This window comes from Mus musculus, chromosome 7 (assembly GCF_000001635.26).
Source record: "Mus musculus strain C57BL/6J chromosome 7, GRCm38.p6 C57BL/6J".
NCBI classification, from domain to species: Eukaryota; Metazoa; Chordata; class Mammalia; order Rodentia; family Muridae; genus Mus; species Mus musculus.
This window is the reverse complement of record NC_000073.6, coordinates 125,416,937-125,429,619: the sequence shown is the minus strand read 5'-3', so window position 1 is coordinate 125,429,619 and position 12,683 is coordinate 125,416,937. Positions and strand designations below refer to the sequence as shown.

The window sequence follows — 12,683 nt, the reverse complement described above, 5'->3', positions numbered from 1 at the left end:
GGGCAGAGTGTGCCAGGTAGGAACTGGGCTGCTGGGCTGCTGGGAGAACTCGGAGGCCCAGTCTGCTTTGGTGTGTAAAATATGCACCTCAGTCCCTTCTCCCAGGTCCCAAACCAAACACTGGGCAAGACTCATTTTCTCCCAGACCTCACAGTTGCTAAGCAGTTTCCCAAATGGCCCTGTTTTCTGGAAGGTAGATCTTGTGTGTGTGTGTGTGTGTGTGTGTGTGTGTGTGTGTGTGTGTGTGTGTGTATGTAAGGGTGGGAGTAGGGGGACTCTCACGGGCTTAACAGAGTTACAGTAGAGGTGTCAATCAGCATGGCCCAGCAGCTTGAAGATGGGCAATTTAGGTCCTTGCTGCTGTTGCGGAGTTGGACTCTAAAGGTAGAAGACCATAGACGCTATTTAAATTATAATTATATGACTTTATCAATTACTGCTAGCAAGCTGACAGCCTTAAACCAAATCCAAAGGTCTATCATGCAGAAGAGGCTAGGGCAGGTTTTAAAGAGGTAGGAACCACAATGATCTCCTTTATGTGGGATGAGTAGCTGAGCGAAAGAGTGTTTCTGCTCCCCTCAGCTGTGAGGATCTGTCTCTCTCCCCTGTGTATGGAGATAAAGGGGGCTGTCTCACTCCCTGCTACACAGCGATAAGTGGGCTCACTAAAGCCAGAGCAAGCAGTTGATTATCTCAGAGCAGTTTTACAATTTGAGGGGTGGGGTGAGGGGGGAGCAGAGTTGCCTGGAGCCTGTCCTTTAGGAATTTTAGCACAGTATGGGGGTTTCCTTACCTACCACACTCACACTTAGGTGGTGTGATTCTGGGCAAGTGGCTTCTCTCCCAGCTTTGTGATTCTAGCACCAAGATGAAGACCCATCCTGTCAGGTTGTGTGTGGGTAAGGTGACCACCACAGCCTGCCCTGAGCTGGCCTTCCACACTGAGTTACCAGTGACACCTGGGATCCAACTTGGAGCTCCCCCCAAGAACTTCACACGCGATCTGCATCAGGGCTCCACCCTCAGCCCATCTAGCTCACTTGACCGAGGTGAGGTCACACCACGGGGATTTTATTAGTTACTTTTGAGTTGCTATGACAACATGCCTGAAACAAACAACTTAAGGGTGAAAAGATCTACTTTGGCTCTGTGGCGGTGGGAACACGTTGCAAAGCCTGACTATCATAGTGGGTTAGGAAGCAGAGAGAGGGAGGGAGGCAGAACCGAGGTCAGGGTTCAAAGCCAACTTCCCATACACCTACTTCCACCATCTAGGCCCTACTTCCTAAAGGTTCTCACAGGTCCCCCAATAGTGCCTCCAGCCAGGGAGAAAGTGTTGAATACACTAGCACCCCACCCCTACCCCCTCCCACCCCACCCTCACCCCACCAATGCCACTTTTTATTCTAACAGCAGTCTGTTTATGCTCCTCTCCCAGGTCATTGTCATGGCCAGCCAGGCTATGAGTGCTCCCTGAGGGAGGAGGGTGGCTGTCAGTGGAAATGCACTAGTTAGTAGCTTTGTCCTTAGTCAGAAGAGGGATCCAGGCTTTCTAGTGTGCAGGAGGACAGAGCTGAGGTTGACCTTGGCCCCCTTCCTGGGTCACCTCTGTTTCGATGGTCAGGAGCTGAGTGAGATGGAAGAGATACAGTAAGTGCACAGAGCCACTCTGAGCCAGGCGCACAGAAGCCAGCCTCAGGAAGCCTGGCGCAGTTCCACTGGAGCCTCAAGGCAAAGCCCACAAAGGGAAGGCCGCCTCCTTGTCAGCCTGCTGAAGCCTGCACTTTTCTTTCAAGTGTCTGCTCTCCTGAGAATGGCAGATGCCAAAGCCTACGACCGGCCCCGAAGCGTAGGTTCATGTAGAACATAGAAGCACCTTAATTTCTGGGCTGTTACCAGGTGGAACAACTTTCAATCAGCTAAGGTGACATTTGGCAGCTGACATTTGGACAGCTCTCTTTGCAGGAGTGCCAAGAGTCAGTAATGCCGCTTCGGGGCTATTACTTCCAGGAAGGGAAGAAAAGCCACGTGCTTTGGTCTTGCTTGTTCATGCCCTATTTCTCAGGAGGCCGGTACCTGCAGTCACAGGGGGCAGGGGAGCTGGCCAATCATTTATCTGACATTTATGGATGTCTGGCACATTTCTAGGTGACTTATGGATTTTTAACCCAATTAAGTTTGTACCTCAACCCTATGATCTTGGTACCGTTCTCATTGTTATATTACAGAAAGGGAAACCGAGGCACAGAAGACTAGAAATCACTCAAGACTCTATAGTTGGTCAGTGGCAGGTTTGATGTGTGTGTGTGTGTGTGTGTGTGTGTGTGTGTGTTTGGGGGTGGTGTTGGCTTCAGGGTCACTGTCCTACATGCAGGATGATCACCTGCCCTCTGTTTCCATTCATGTCCAAGGCAAGAGTGTGAGGCTCACAGATCCTGTGCACGATGCTGTGTTTCCTAGGTGTGACTCAAGCTAACACTACCATTCAGTGACACCTTCTGTTTCCTGCCCTGGGAGAGATCTCCTTCTAGGCATCCAGAAGGCTAGGGTTGCCCCATGCTGTAGATTCCTTGGGGTTCCTGGAGCATAGTGGCTTGGGGAGCCAGGCAGTGATCGCTAATAAGTGGACCATTTGCCTAGATGGAGGAGACACACAAAGCAAAGAAAAGGGAGTGATAAAGATGACTGCTAGGTTTATGGGTTCCATCTGAACTCAGGCTTTTTGTAAAGCCTTTTTCTTATGCTCCTCTGCCTCAAGGTTGCCTTTTCATGTCATCTCCCTCGACCCCCAACCCCGATACTGTGTGTGCTGTCTTTACGGACATGGCATCCTTCCTGTCTCCTGGAGAACAGGAGGCTCCGATACTCTAATGGAGATCGTAGATCATGGCTGAGCAAGTCCCTGGCTTCTGCCCGTGGCCATGACATTTTCTTTAGGCACAGCTGTTGCTCATATACATGCTGTCTTTGAGCTATTTATGCTAAAATGGGAGAGTTAAATGTCAGAGACCTGTCTGACAATGCAGAGTACAATGACAGAGACCACATGACACCAACCAAAATGGCTTTTCATGGGAAACTGCTCTGGAAGATGGCAGAGCCACATCTGGGTAGAGCCAGGCATTTCTGGATGCCAGAAATCCCCACACTGGAGTATTTGTGAGTAAGCAATATGTGACTTATAGGGCAAAATACCAATATTCTTGAAGATGGTTTCTCCTGGAGTTCAGAATACTTGTCCTTTTATCCAATACCTGGTATTATAAGCACAGTATCCTGTTTTCATTTCAGTTGCTGTACTAACACACCTCAACAAAAAGCAGCTTGGGGAGAAAGGGTTCTTTGGCCTACAGTTCCAGGTTACAGTACATCATTGTGGAGAAGGCAAGATAGGTGCTTGAAGCAGCTACTCACTCCACACCCAAAAGCAGAGCTCCTGAGTATTCACGGGCCTACTGCTCAGGCCCTTGGTTCACTCATATTGTTCGGGGCCCAGACAATCAAATGGTACTGCCCATACTCAGGGTGGCCCTTTCCACCTCAGTTAAACCAATTAAAATTCCCTCATAGACAACCCCACAGGCCAGCCTGAGCTAGACAGTCACTCGTTGAGATTCTCTTCCCCTGTGATTCTAGATTGCAGCAAGGTGACAATTGAAACTAGCCACCACATGAGTCAATGACAGTTTGCTCCTGTGATTTATATTTTCCGAACCTCTGCATGCTGTGGTTGTGCTAGCCAGTTTTTATCACTGTAACAAAATACCCAAGACAATCAAGTTAGAAAGACGACCACAGCTTTGAAAGTTTCTGTTCATAGCTGGTAACCTATCATTTTAGGCCTATGGTAAGATCTATCATGGTGGGAGCCCTTGGTGAAGGAAACCCTCTCTTATGGAGGCAGCTGAGGAGCAAAAGATACCACAGGAAGGGGCTAGGTCCCACTATCTCCTGTGAGGACACACCCTCCTCATTCAAGGCCTCTTGCCAGGCTCTACCTCTCAATGGCACCAAACCTTCAAGGGGACTCCAAACTCTGGCAAAGGTGAGCCAGACCTGATGGCACACACATGAGATCACAGCACTCAAGAGGCTGAGTTAGAAGGATCAGGAACTCTAGGCAAGCTTGGGCTACATAGTGAGACTATCTTAAAAATAAAATATCAGGTGTGGATGTAGCTCAGTAGCATGGGCTTGCCTAGCATGCACAAGGCTCTGGCTTCAATTCTCACTACTGCAAAAACAGATAAATAATCTTAATCAAGCAATCAAACAAAACAACATATTTAAGAACCAAACCCACAAAGCTGTAGCAATGATGTTTGGGATAGACTTGAGGGACATGTTGGATTCCTCTTAATTTTTCCTCCACCGGAGCTTTACACACAACCTGATATTTTGTGGAGACTTTTCTTTCCCTTTTCTTCACTTAAAGACTCTCTGTGAACCCCTGTAACCACGGGTAGCTAGAAGTGCTTCCAGGCAGACTTTCCTCCTCCAGTGTCCCCAGGATTAGGTGCTTCTGTTTGTCTTGAGTGGCCTAAGAGAGAGTCCAGCAGGCTGAGAGACTGGGCTAGGCAGCTCAGAGTCCTTATACATGACAGGCTTCCGGCACGTGCCAACAGACGATGCTCTCCGTGTTCTCAAGCCTCTTAAAGGCGGACACTGTAACCCATACTGAGGAGGAGGACCACGATTCACGCTCAGCACCTGCTGTGGATCACACATGGAATGCTCTCCACAAGCTCACGTGGTGGCCACTTGGTCTCCAATCAGTGCTGTTCTTTTGGGAGGCTCTGGAAACTTTAGAATATGGAACCTAGCTGGAGGAAATGGGTCACCAGGGGTGGGCCATTAGGCATATATTATCTCTGGCTACTTCCTTTCTTATTCTCTACTTCCTGTCAACCATGTTGGAGAACTAACTGCACTCTCCGGAGCCTGCCATAGCTACTACCTCTTGGGAAACCGGGAGGGGCGGAGAGAAAAGGGAGGGAGAAGAACAAAGAAGATGGCAGGGGATGATGGGAGCCCTGCCAGTGAGCCGAGCGCCCCCACCGTACCTTCTCTGCTATGATGGTCCAAACCCTCCGAAACTATGAGCCAAAAAAAAAAAAATCCTTTTTCCTTCAATAACCAGCTTCTGTTGGGTATTTGGTCATAGCAATGAGAAAGATGAACAATAGTCCCTCTTACCTACTGTACACTGCAGGGAACTCCAGGTATCATTGCTTCACTCTTGCAAATATATGAGCCCGTCCATGCCCCACCCCGCCCCTGCTGCAGGACCCAGCTCCTACCCATTGCTCTTGTCCTCAGTCAGCCTCAGGGACACTGAGAGACTATCCCCTTCCCTCCCTCCTTTCCACATCTTGTGTCTGTCTTTGGTTACCTTGGTCCTGGAGAAGAGCAGAGAGGATGGCAGGGGATGGTGGGAGCCCTGCCAGTTAAAGGGGTTATGCTGCAGCGGTGAGGGGGGGGGAGGCTTTGGTCTTTGGAGGTTTGTTGGGGTGACTAGAGAACTAGCTGCACCCTAAGGAGGTTGGCAAAGAGGTAAGAGAGAGAAAGCAATGGCTCTCCCTGGCAAACAGAAACCCACTTTGCTCGGTTTCAGAGGAGTGCTGGTGCAGCCGGAACTGAGCCCGGACTGCCATCCTGGGGGTCGGGACCTGACAGTTATTATGTGTGAGTGATGTCATGGGATTATTATGGTATGTTACGTGATTTTTGGAACTTCATGAATTGTCTCTTGGCTTAAAGCTAAAGAGGAGAACATCTGCTTCTTATTGTTGGAAGACTGCTGTCTCTGGGGGAGTGGGTAGGGATTCTGAGGAAAACAGCTATTCTCATGGAATTCAGAGAGGAAAGAGGAGCCAGGGTCAGCGCCTGACCACAAATGGTAGTGGGTCTCATCCATTTCCAGAGCCTGGTAGGTGGGTTGGGCGTGTGTAGTCAGCTCTGTTCTGTCCTCTCCTCCCAACCTCCTACATCTCTACCCCTTACTGAGTTCTCATTTACTCTCTGCTTCTCTGTGTGACGTGAGCAACTTATTTCACTTTCTGTGTCTTGGTTTCCCCACCTGTAAAATAGAAAACAATAATGCCATCTAATTCTGTTGTACAGAGGGTCACATGAGCTCTGCCATGTCACCTGACCTGGAGCGACAGCTTGATGGCCAGGTCTTTCTTAGCAATCATGAAATTATTAAAACAGACACAGATGCTACTAATGATAACTAGGTTCTAAGATGATTCAGTGGTCGTGAGGTCTACTAGTGAGTTATTAATCTAGTGACTGCAGTTCCCATTTCCTGTGACTCTTACAGCCAGGCAGCACTTTTCCTGGAAGGGCTTGACAGAGGGAGTGGGATGACAGGTTCAAATCTGTTACTTTCTTGCTGTGTGACTTTGGGCCAGCCCCTTAACCTCTCTATACCTCAGAAGTTGTAAAATGGGAAGTCACATGACCATGTGCTTAGCAGGAGGTTAGGTTGAAGGAAATGTTTCCTGTTACACTATTATTCTATTAGGCAGTCAGGCAAACGTCGGCCCAGCAAATTCTAAGAGGATTCAGATATGTTGGGATCTGACAGAAAGTCTGGTGAGAAAGCAGGACCAGGAATAGGAAGAGAAGAGGGAAGATATTCAGGATACGGCCCTTTAAGAGGTCCTTCTGCTCAGTAGTGACCCTATGCACCTACAGAACTGAGAGCAAGGGCCTCCTTAAACCCACAGGCTGGGCAGTGCCTTCCTTGCTTCCCAGTTCTCTCCTTGGAAAGAAGCCACACCTATCCACTCCACAGTAGTGAGATGCTGAGTGCAGACTCCATGGCAGCCACCAGCAGCATAGAGATGGACAGTACAGCAGCATAGTGTGGGAGTCTGCAAAGAGAACGAAACACTGCCAGGCTCTGGACGTTTCTCTTTAAATTAAATTTTGTATAGTAATACTAGTAAGGCCGCTGGATGTGTGAGCTTTGGGGAGGGTCTAGTTACTTGTTGCTGGAACAATATATGTTATAGATTCGACATCCAAGAGGGAGGGTCAGCTTTGAATCATGGTTTCACGGTGTTTGGTCGTTGGGCATTTTGTGCTCAGCCAGAACATCACAGTGGTGGAATGTGTGGTGGTGGCCATTCTTCATGGCACTACAGGCAGGAAGTATAGGGCAGAAGGGCCTGTGCTCACCGAGGGTCCCCACCCTACCCTGCCCCGCATTTCACCTCCTAAAATACCCAGCATTTCACCTCCTAAAATACTCAGCCTCTCCCAAGACAGCGTTACCAGGGACCAAACAAAAGCCTAGGGATCAAGGACACTCACATCAGAGCACCACAGAGGGGGGATATAGCTGGACAAGACAAAGACACAGCTATGGTTTTTTTTGCAAAAGGGCCTTCTTAGATGTCAGCAGGAATAGACTCATTGTCCTTGAAGCTTGGGTTGTAGTCCATTGAACCTGAAACAGGCCTGCAACCATGCAGAGGAACCTTGGGACTGCCTGTCATCTTCCCAAGGGCAGGTGCTGATGGACATTATAGACCGTGGTGACCTTGTTGGCAAGCACTGACCAGCAACTTGCTGAGTGCCAGGCACAGCTCTCCCTAGTTTAACACACCCACCCATAGGTCTCATCCCCCCCCCCCCCCCCCCCCCCCGTTTAACAGATAAAGACATTGAAGCACAGAGAAACTTAGCAACTTCCTCCAGGCCTCACAGCCAGTAGTGACAGAAAGAGCCTTGGATTGTAGGCAAGAAGGACAAAAGTCTCTTTTAGGTTCTACCTTATAGCTTCAAATAAGGAATGGGAGAATGGTAGCCCCATGGACTGAAACCAAATCCTGGAGTGTCCATAAGATCACAGAGAGGAGAGGAGGGACTCTGGGAGCCACGGTGGCTACACTGATGGCTACACTGATGCGGGGAGCCATGGTGGCTGCACTGATAAGGGTGTTATTTGATTTAGAAATGTGAAGAGATTGGCAGGAGGAGCTACATTTTGAAGAGATTCTCGTGGCCTTCCTGTTGTCTTTTGAGACAATGTATCCAAGAAACTGGCATTTCCTCAGGAATCTCACCACCTGGAAAGGAAAAGGCTGAAGTTGATAGAGGCCTCAGTCTCTATCCGGAAGAGAGTCCACACAGTTCTGACAAACTTGTTAGGCCACCTAACTCTCACTTGCAGGAGAGCCTGGAGCCTGGACACTGATGGTCTGTGATGGGTGACCCCACCCTGGCGAGGACTGTTAGCCATGTATACCTCCTGCCTTCCCTTTGAACCTGGAAGATGAACTTAGGAGGTGACCTGATCTTGTTATTGTTTTAGTCCCTCTCCCCAGTGTGGCCATTTTCTTTCCTATTTACTGTCACCTGCTGTTGGTCTGCTGAGGTTGGGTGGTTGGGGCTAGCTTCAGCACTGCCATAGGCCCATGGCTTCAGCACTGCCATAGGCCCATGGCATCAGAAGCAGCATCGAATCTGCCCATTTCAGGTGTTGGTCAGTTCATGGTTAAGGCACCTTCAGGTCCAGGCCTAGTGAATCAGACCTCGTTTTTCAGCCTCAGTCTCTCTGTGCTCACTACTTTGAGTGACATCTCCCTCCAATCTGTCCTGTGCTTCAGCCAGAGGTGGAACCCATTCAACATGGAGTTTCCGCCAGCCAGGATTGAGGAGGAAGAGGAAGACGAGGGAGAGGTAAAGGAAGAGGGAGAGTAGGAGGAGGAGGGAGAGTAGTAGGAGGAAGAAGATGAGGAGGAGGAAGAAGAGAAGGAAGAAGAGGATGAGGAAGAGGAAGAGGAGGAGGAGGAGAAGGAGGAGGGGGGGAGGAGGAGAGGGGGGAGGAGGAAGTGGGGGGAGGAGGAGAAGGAGGAGTGGTAACACACTGCTCACACTTTGTTTTAGTTCCTATGCTCAGATGCAGAAAAATAGTTTCCAGGGACACCAGAGTTAAAAAGAACACATACACAGAAATGAACCTAGTAGGTGCCAGTGTGGAAACGACTAAAATCCAGGAGACCTCAAGTTATTTTGTGACCTCCCCTCCCGCCCCCATCCAGTCCTGGAGCAGGACTTCTATGAGTGACATTGAGGAGAAATGGAGAGTGGGGCATGGGGCATTGGAGATGGGAATGTTTATGCAAGGTGAAGGTCTGAACCCATTGTGTGTTCCTGGCATGTTCCCTTTTTGAGACCCACTATGTTGATTGGAGGAAAGGGCAAAGGGCAGCCATGGGAGCCCCCTTGTGGCCAATCTGGGTAGTGTTGCCCAGGCTGGAGAGAAACAAGAAATGAGTAAACAGATATAATAAGCTGCAATGGGGTGGTGGTAGTGGGTGTACCAATTTGCATATAGGAGACTACACAAATGCATACATCTGCATGCACACACATGGAAATGCACACACACGGAAATGCACACACACACACACACACACACACGAAGGCACACACCCATCCTGCTGTAGCTGATCCATTGTCTAGTCAAGGCTCCATAGAGGTGGAAGGATAAATTGCAGGAATCCATTCTGTTTGTTAGCTGTGGCTTCTCCCTGGTCCTGTGCATGGGAGTCCCCTGCTCACACTCCTGTCCACAAAGTCACAGCTTTCCCAGAGATGAGAGAACAATCTTGAGGTAGTCTCTAGTTTAGATGCTTGGAAAGATATTAATGAAGAACTCCATCAAAGAGGACTTTGGTAGTTAGGGCTCCATTGGTTTCAAAACCAGATTTTCCAACACTGAGGCTACATCTGCACTTAGGGGAGAATCAGAGGTAGGACACAGTTCTAAGACTGTCTATGAGCTGACCTCCTCAGCTCTAGGAGCTCTGCCAGCTAGCGCCTGCCTGCCTTCCTTCCTTCCTTCCTTTCTTCCTTCCTTCCTTCCTTCCTTCCTCCCTCCTTCCCTTCCTTCCTTCCTTCCTTCCTTCCTTCCTTCCTTCCTTCCTTCCTTCCTTCCTTCCTTCCTTCCTTCCTTTCTTCTTTTTTCTTCTCACTTTTTAGTTGACATTTTAAATGTTTAAAGTTACATTTATTTACTGTGTATGTCCAAACATTCCATGTCATACACATAGCAGTCAGAAGACAATTCGTGGGAATTGGTTCTTTCCTTCCACTGTGTAGACCTTGGGTATTGAACTCAGGTTGTCAGCCTTGGTGGCAAGCACCTTTACCTGATGAGCCATCTTGCCAGCCATTTGTTAACCTTGCTGAGTGCTTGCTACCTAGCTGCTTGTCCATTGCTGGCCTTGCTGCATCCCCTTCTTCAGTGGGCCCTTATGTGGACTCTCTGATACATTTTAAACACTCAGTAAGTTCTAATGAATAACTGAATTAGCCTTTGAATCAGATTTTATGGTAGTCTCCCTTATAAGTAGAGACTATGTCCCAAGTCCTCAGTGGATGCCTCATGCCATTGCCTCAAGCCTTTACACACCATGCCTATGTTTCCTGAGTGACCTGTGGTATTAACACAGAGCACAAGAAGGGATCTCTTCTCCTGTGTTTCATGCTAGGCCCCTCCCTTGAATACTCTTGCTCTCTGAGCTGTTGTTAAGTGGACTGAGGGTTATTGAACACTAGCACTGAGACCCGCATAGTCAGTCTGGTAATTGAGATGGCTAAGTGAGTCACAGATATGAGCAGAATACCCAGCATAGACGCAGGGCACACAGACAACGCTGAGCCACGGTCCGGGCGAGATGCCGTGCTAGTTACTTTCCAGTTGCTGTGATAAAAACGGCCTGAGCAAGATAACTTATAGAAGGAATAGTTTATCTGGACTTATGGTTCCAGAGGGATATGAGTCCACCATGGCAGCACAAGCCTGGCCTCACTTAGAAGGCACAACAGCAGGAGAGGGAGTTGTGAGCTCACATCTCAGCTGCAAGCTTGAAGCAGAGAGAGCAAGCTGGAAGTGGCTCAAGGACTTCAACTCTCACAGCATGATCTCAGGCGCGTTTCTTCCAGCAAGGCTACACCTCCTTCCAGCAAGGCCACACCTCCTTCCAGCAAGGCCACACCTCCTAAGCTCTCCAAACAGCTGCCTGAGACTAGGGTGGGGTGGGTACTGGGGTGGAGGTGCTGGAGGAGTAGGCTGGTGAGGATGGGGGAGTGAGGTGGTAGAGGAGTCGGGTGAAGGGTGGAAGAGTGGGCTGGTGGGGTCATGGGGTGGTTTCTCATTCAACCTCCTGCAGATGCTGCTCAGAATAGCACATGATTTAATACTATCTTTGAAAAGATTTATTCATTTTTATCTTATGTGTACGAGTACTTGCCTGCATTCATGTATTTGCACTGTATGTACCTGGGGCTTAAGGAGGGCAACAGATTCCCCAGGAAAGGAGTTACAGAAGGTTGTGAGCTGCCACAGGGTCTGGAAACCTAACCCGGGTCCTATGTAAGAGCAGTAAGTGCTCTTAACCAGGGAGCCAACTGTCCAGCCCCTAGTGTGTGATTTAAATCTTACGTGCTCTTTGTGTGACTTCTCCTGTAATCTTTTCAGAGCATAGGTGACTAGAGGCAACTAAGGGGCCTGGAGAGATGGAGGCTCAGCAGTTAAGAGCACTGACTACAGGTAACTAAAACCGTGGAGAGAGATCAGGAGAAGGACGCTCACCCTAGTCCTCTTGCTCTCTGCCATCATTCCCACTTCCTCTGATTACCCTTGGTGTTTCTTGGTCTCTTTAGCACCACTCCTGCCTCAGGACCTTTGCATGATCCCTTCGCCAGCATCACTTCAGACATCTCCACAGCTGACCCTCTGCTCCTCAGGTCTGTGTTCCAAGTTCCTTTTCTCGGGTGCTTCCTCCTGGATACCTCATTTAGAATCACAGCCTTCTCCCTCCCCACCCACCCCAGTCCCTCCTTGGCTTTCCTAAAATTACCAGTTGTCTTTTCCTATTCTTTGTATATTACTCTCTGACCTTGTTCGTTGTTTATCCCCGTCACAGGGACTTGTCATCTCACTGCTCCCTTCCATGTCTCCGGGTGTCTTCCAAGCAGAGGCTCTGTAAGCCCACACAGCATGTTGGGAAGGTCAGACCGACTTCCCTCTTCACAGAGGACACTGGGCCCAGCTGGCCAACCCAATCATTTGTCCAGCAGATGAGGGATTCGAGCTCCTGCTGACTCCAAAGTGTGGAGGGTGAGGTTGCCTGGCTGAGGGGCTAAGGTCTCTTTATGTGGGTCACTCAGTGAATTGTCCTTAGGTCTCAGGGTTCTGTAGATGAATTTGCAAGTACATAGGCGCATATGCAGAGGGGACCCTGCCATTCTGCCTCCTGCCAGGAAAGTTGCAGATAACCACAGACAAGGGACGGTACTGTGGGATTGAGGTCCTACTGGCCATCACTACCACTAGTGTTATTTTCCTAAGGAATGAGAACTCACTCTATATCCCCCCCCCCCACCTGGAGACAAGGTTTTGCCACACAGCCTAGGTTTGCATTTAACCTATTGGAAATCCTTCTGTCTCTTCAGTGCTGGGAATAGAGGCGCAAAGATTTCTGAACTCACAAGACCCCGAACAGAACCCCTACCCAAGAGGACCCTGAGGCTTATATTACAGAACCTTATATTATAGATGCTCAAGAGTGAGCCTGAAGTTTGGTCTACACCAGGGCAGTTATGTGGTTAATTGCACCAGTGTGTGCATTAGCTGGTATAATCAGCGAGTGAATTAACTT

At 49.1% G+C, this 12,683-nt stretch overlaps 1 long non-coding RNA gene across 2 annotated transcripts; it reads left to right on the top strand.

Moving 5' to 3' along the window:
- Positions 1–733: 733 nt before the first annotated feature.
- Gm30717 lies at positions 734–12,258 on the top strand. Of its 2 annotated transcripts, none has more exons than XR_378487.3 (4): positions 734–1,049; positions 11,501–11,572; positions 11,686–11,769; positions 11,949–12,258. It is a non-coding gene; the product is annotated as a predicted gene, 30717 (long non-coding RNA). The 2 variants fall into 2 exon arrangements; XR_378486.3 differs by lacking the exon at positions 734–1,049 and adding an exon at positions 11,073–11,095.
- Positions 12,259–12,683: the final 425 nt, after the last annotated feature.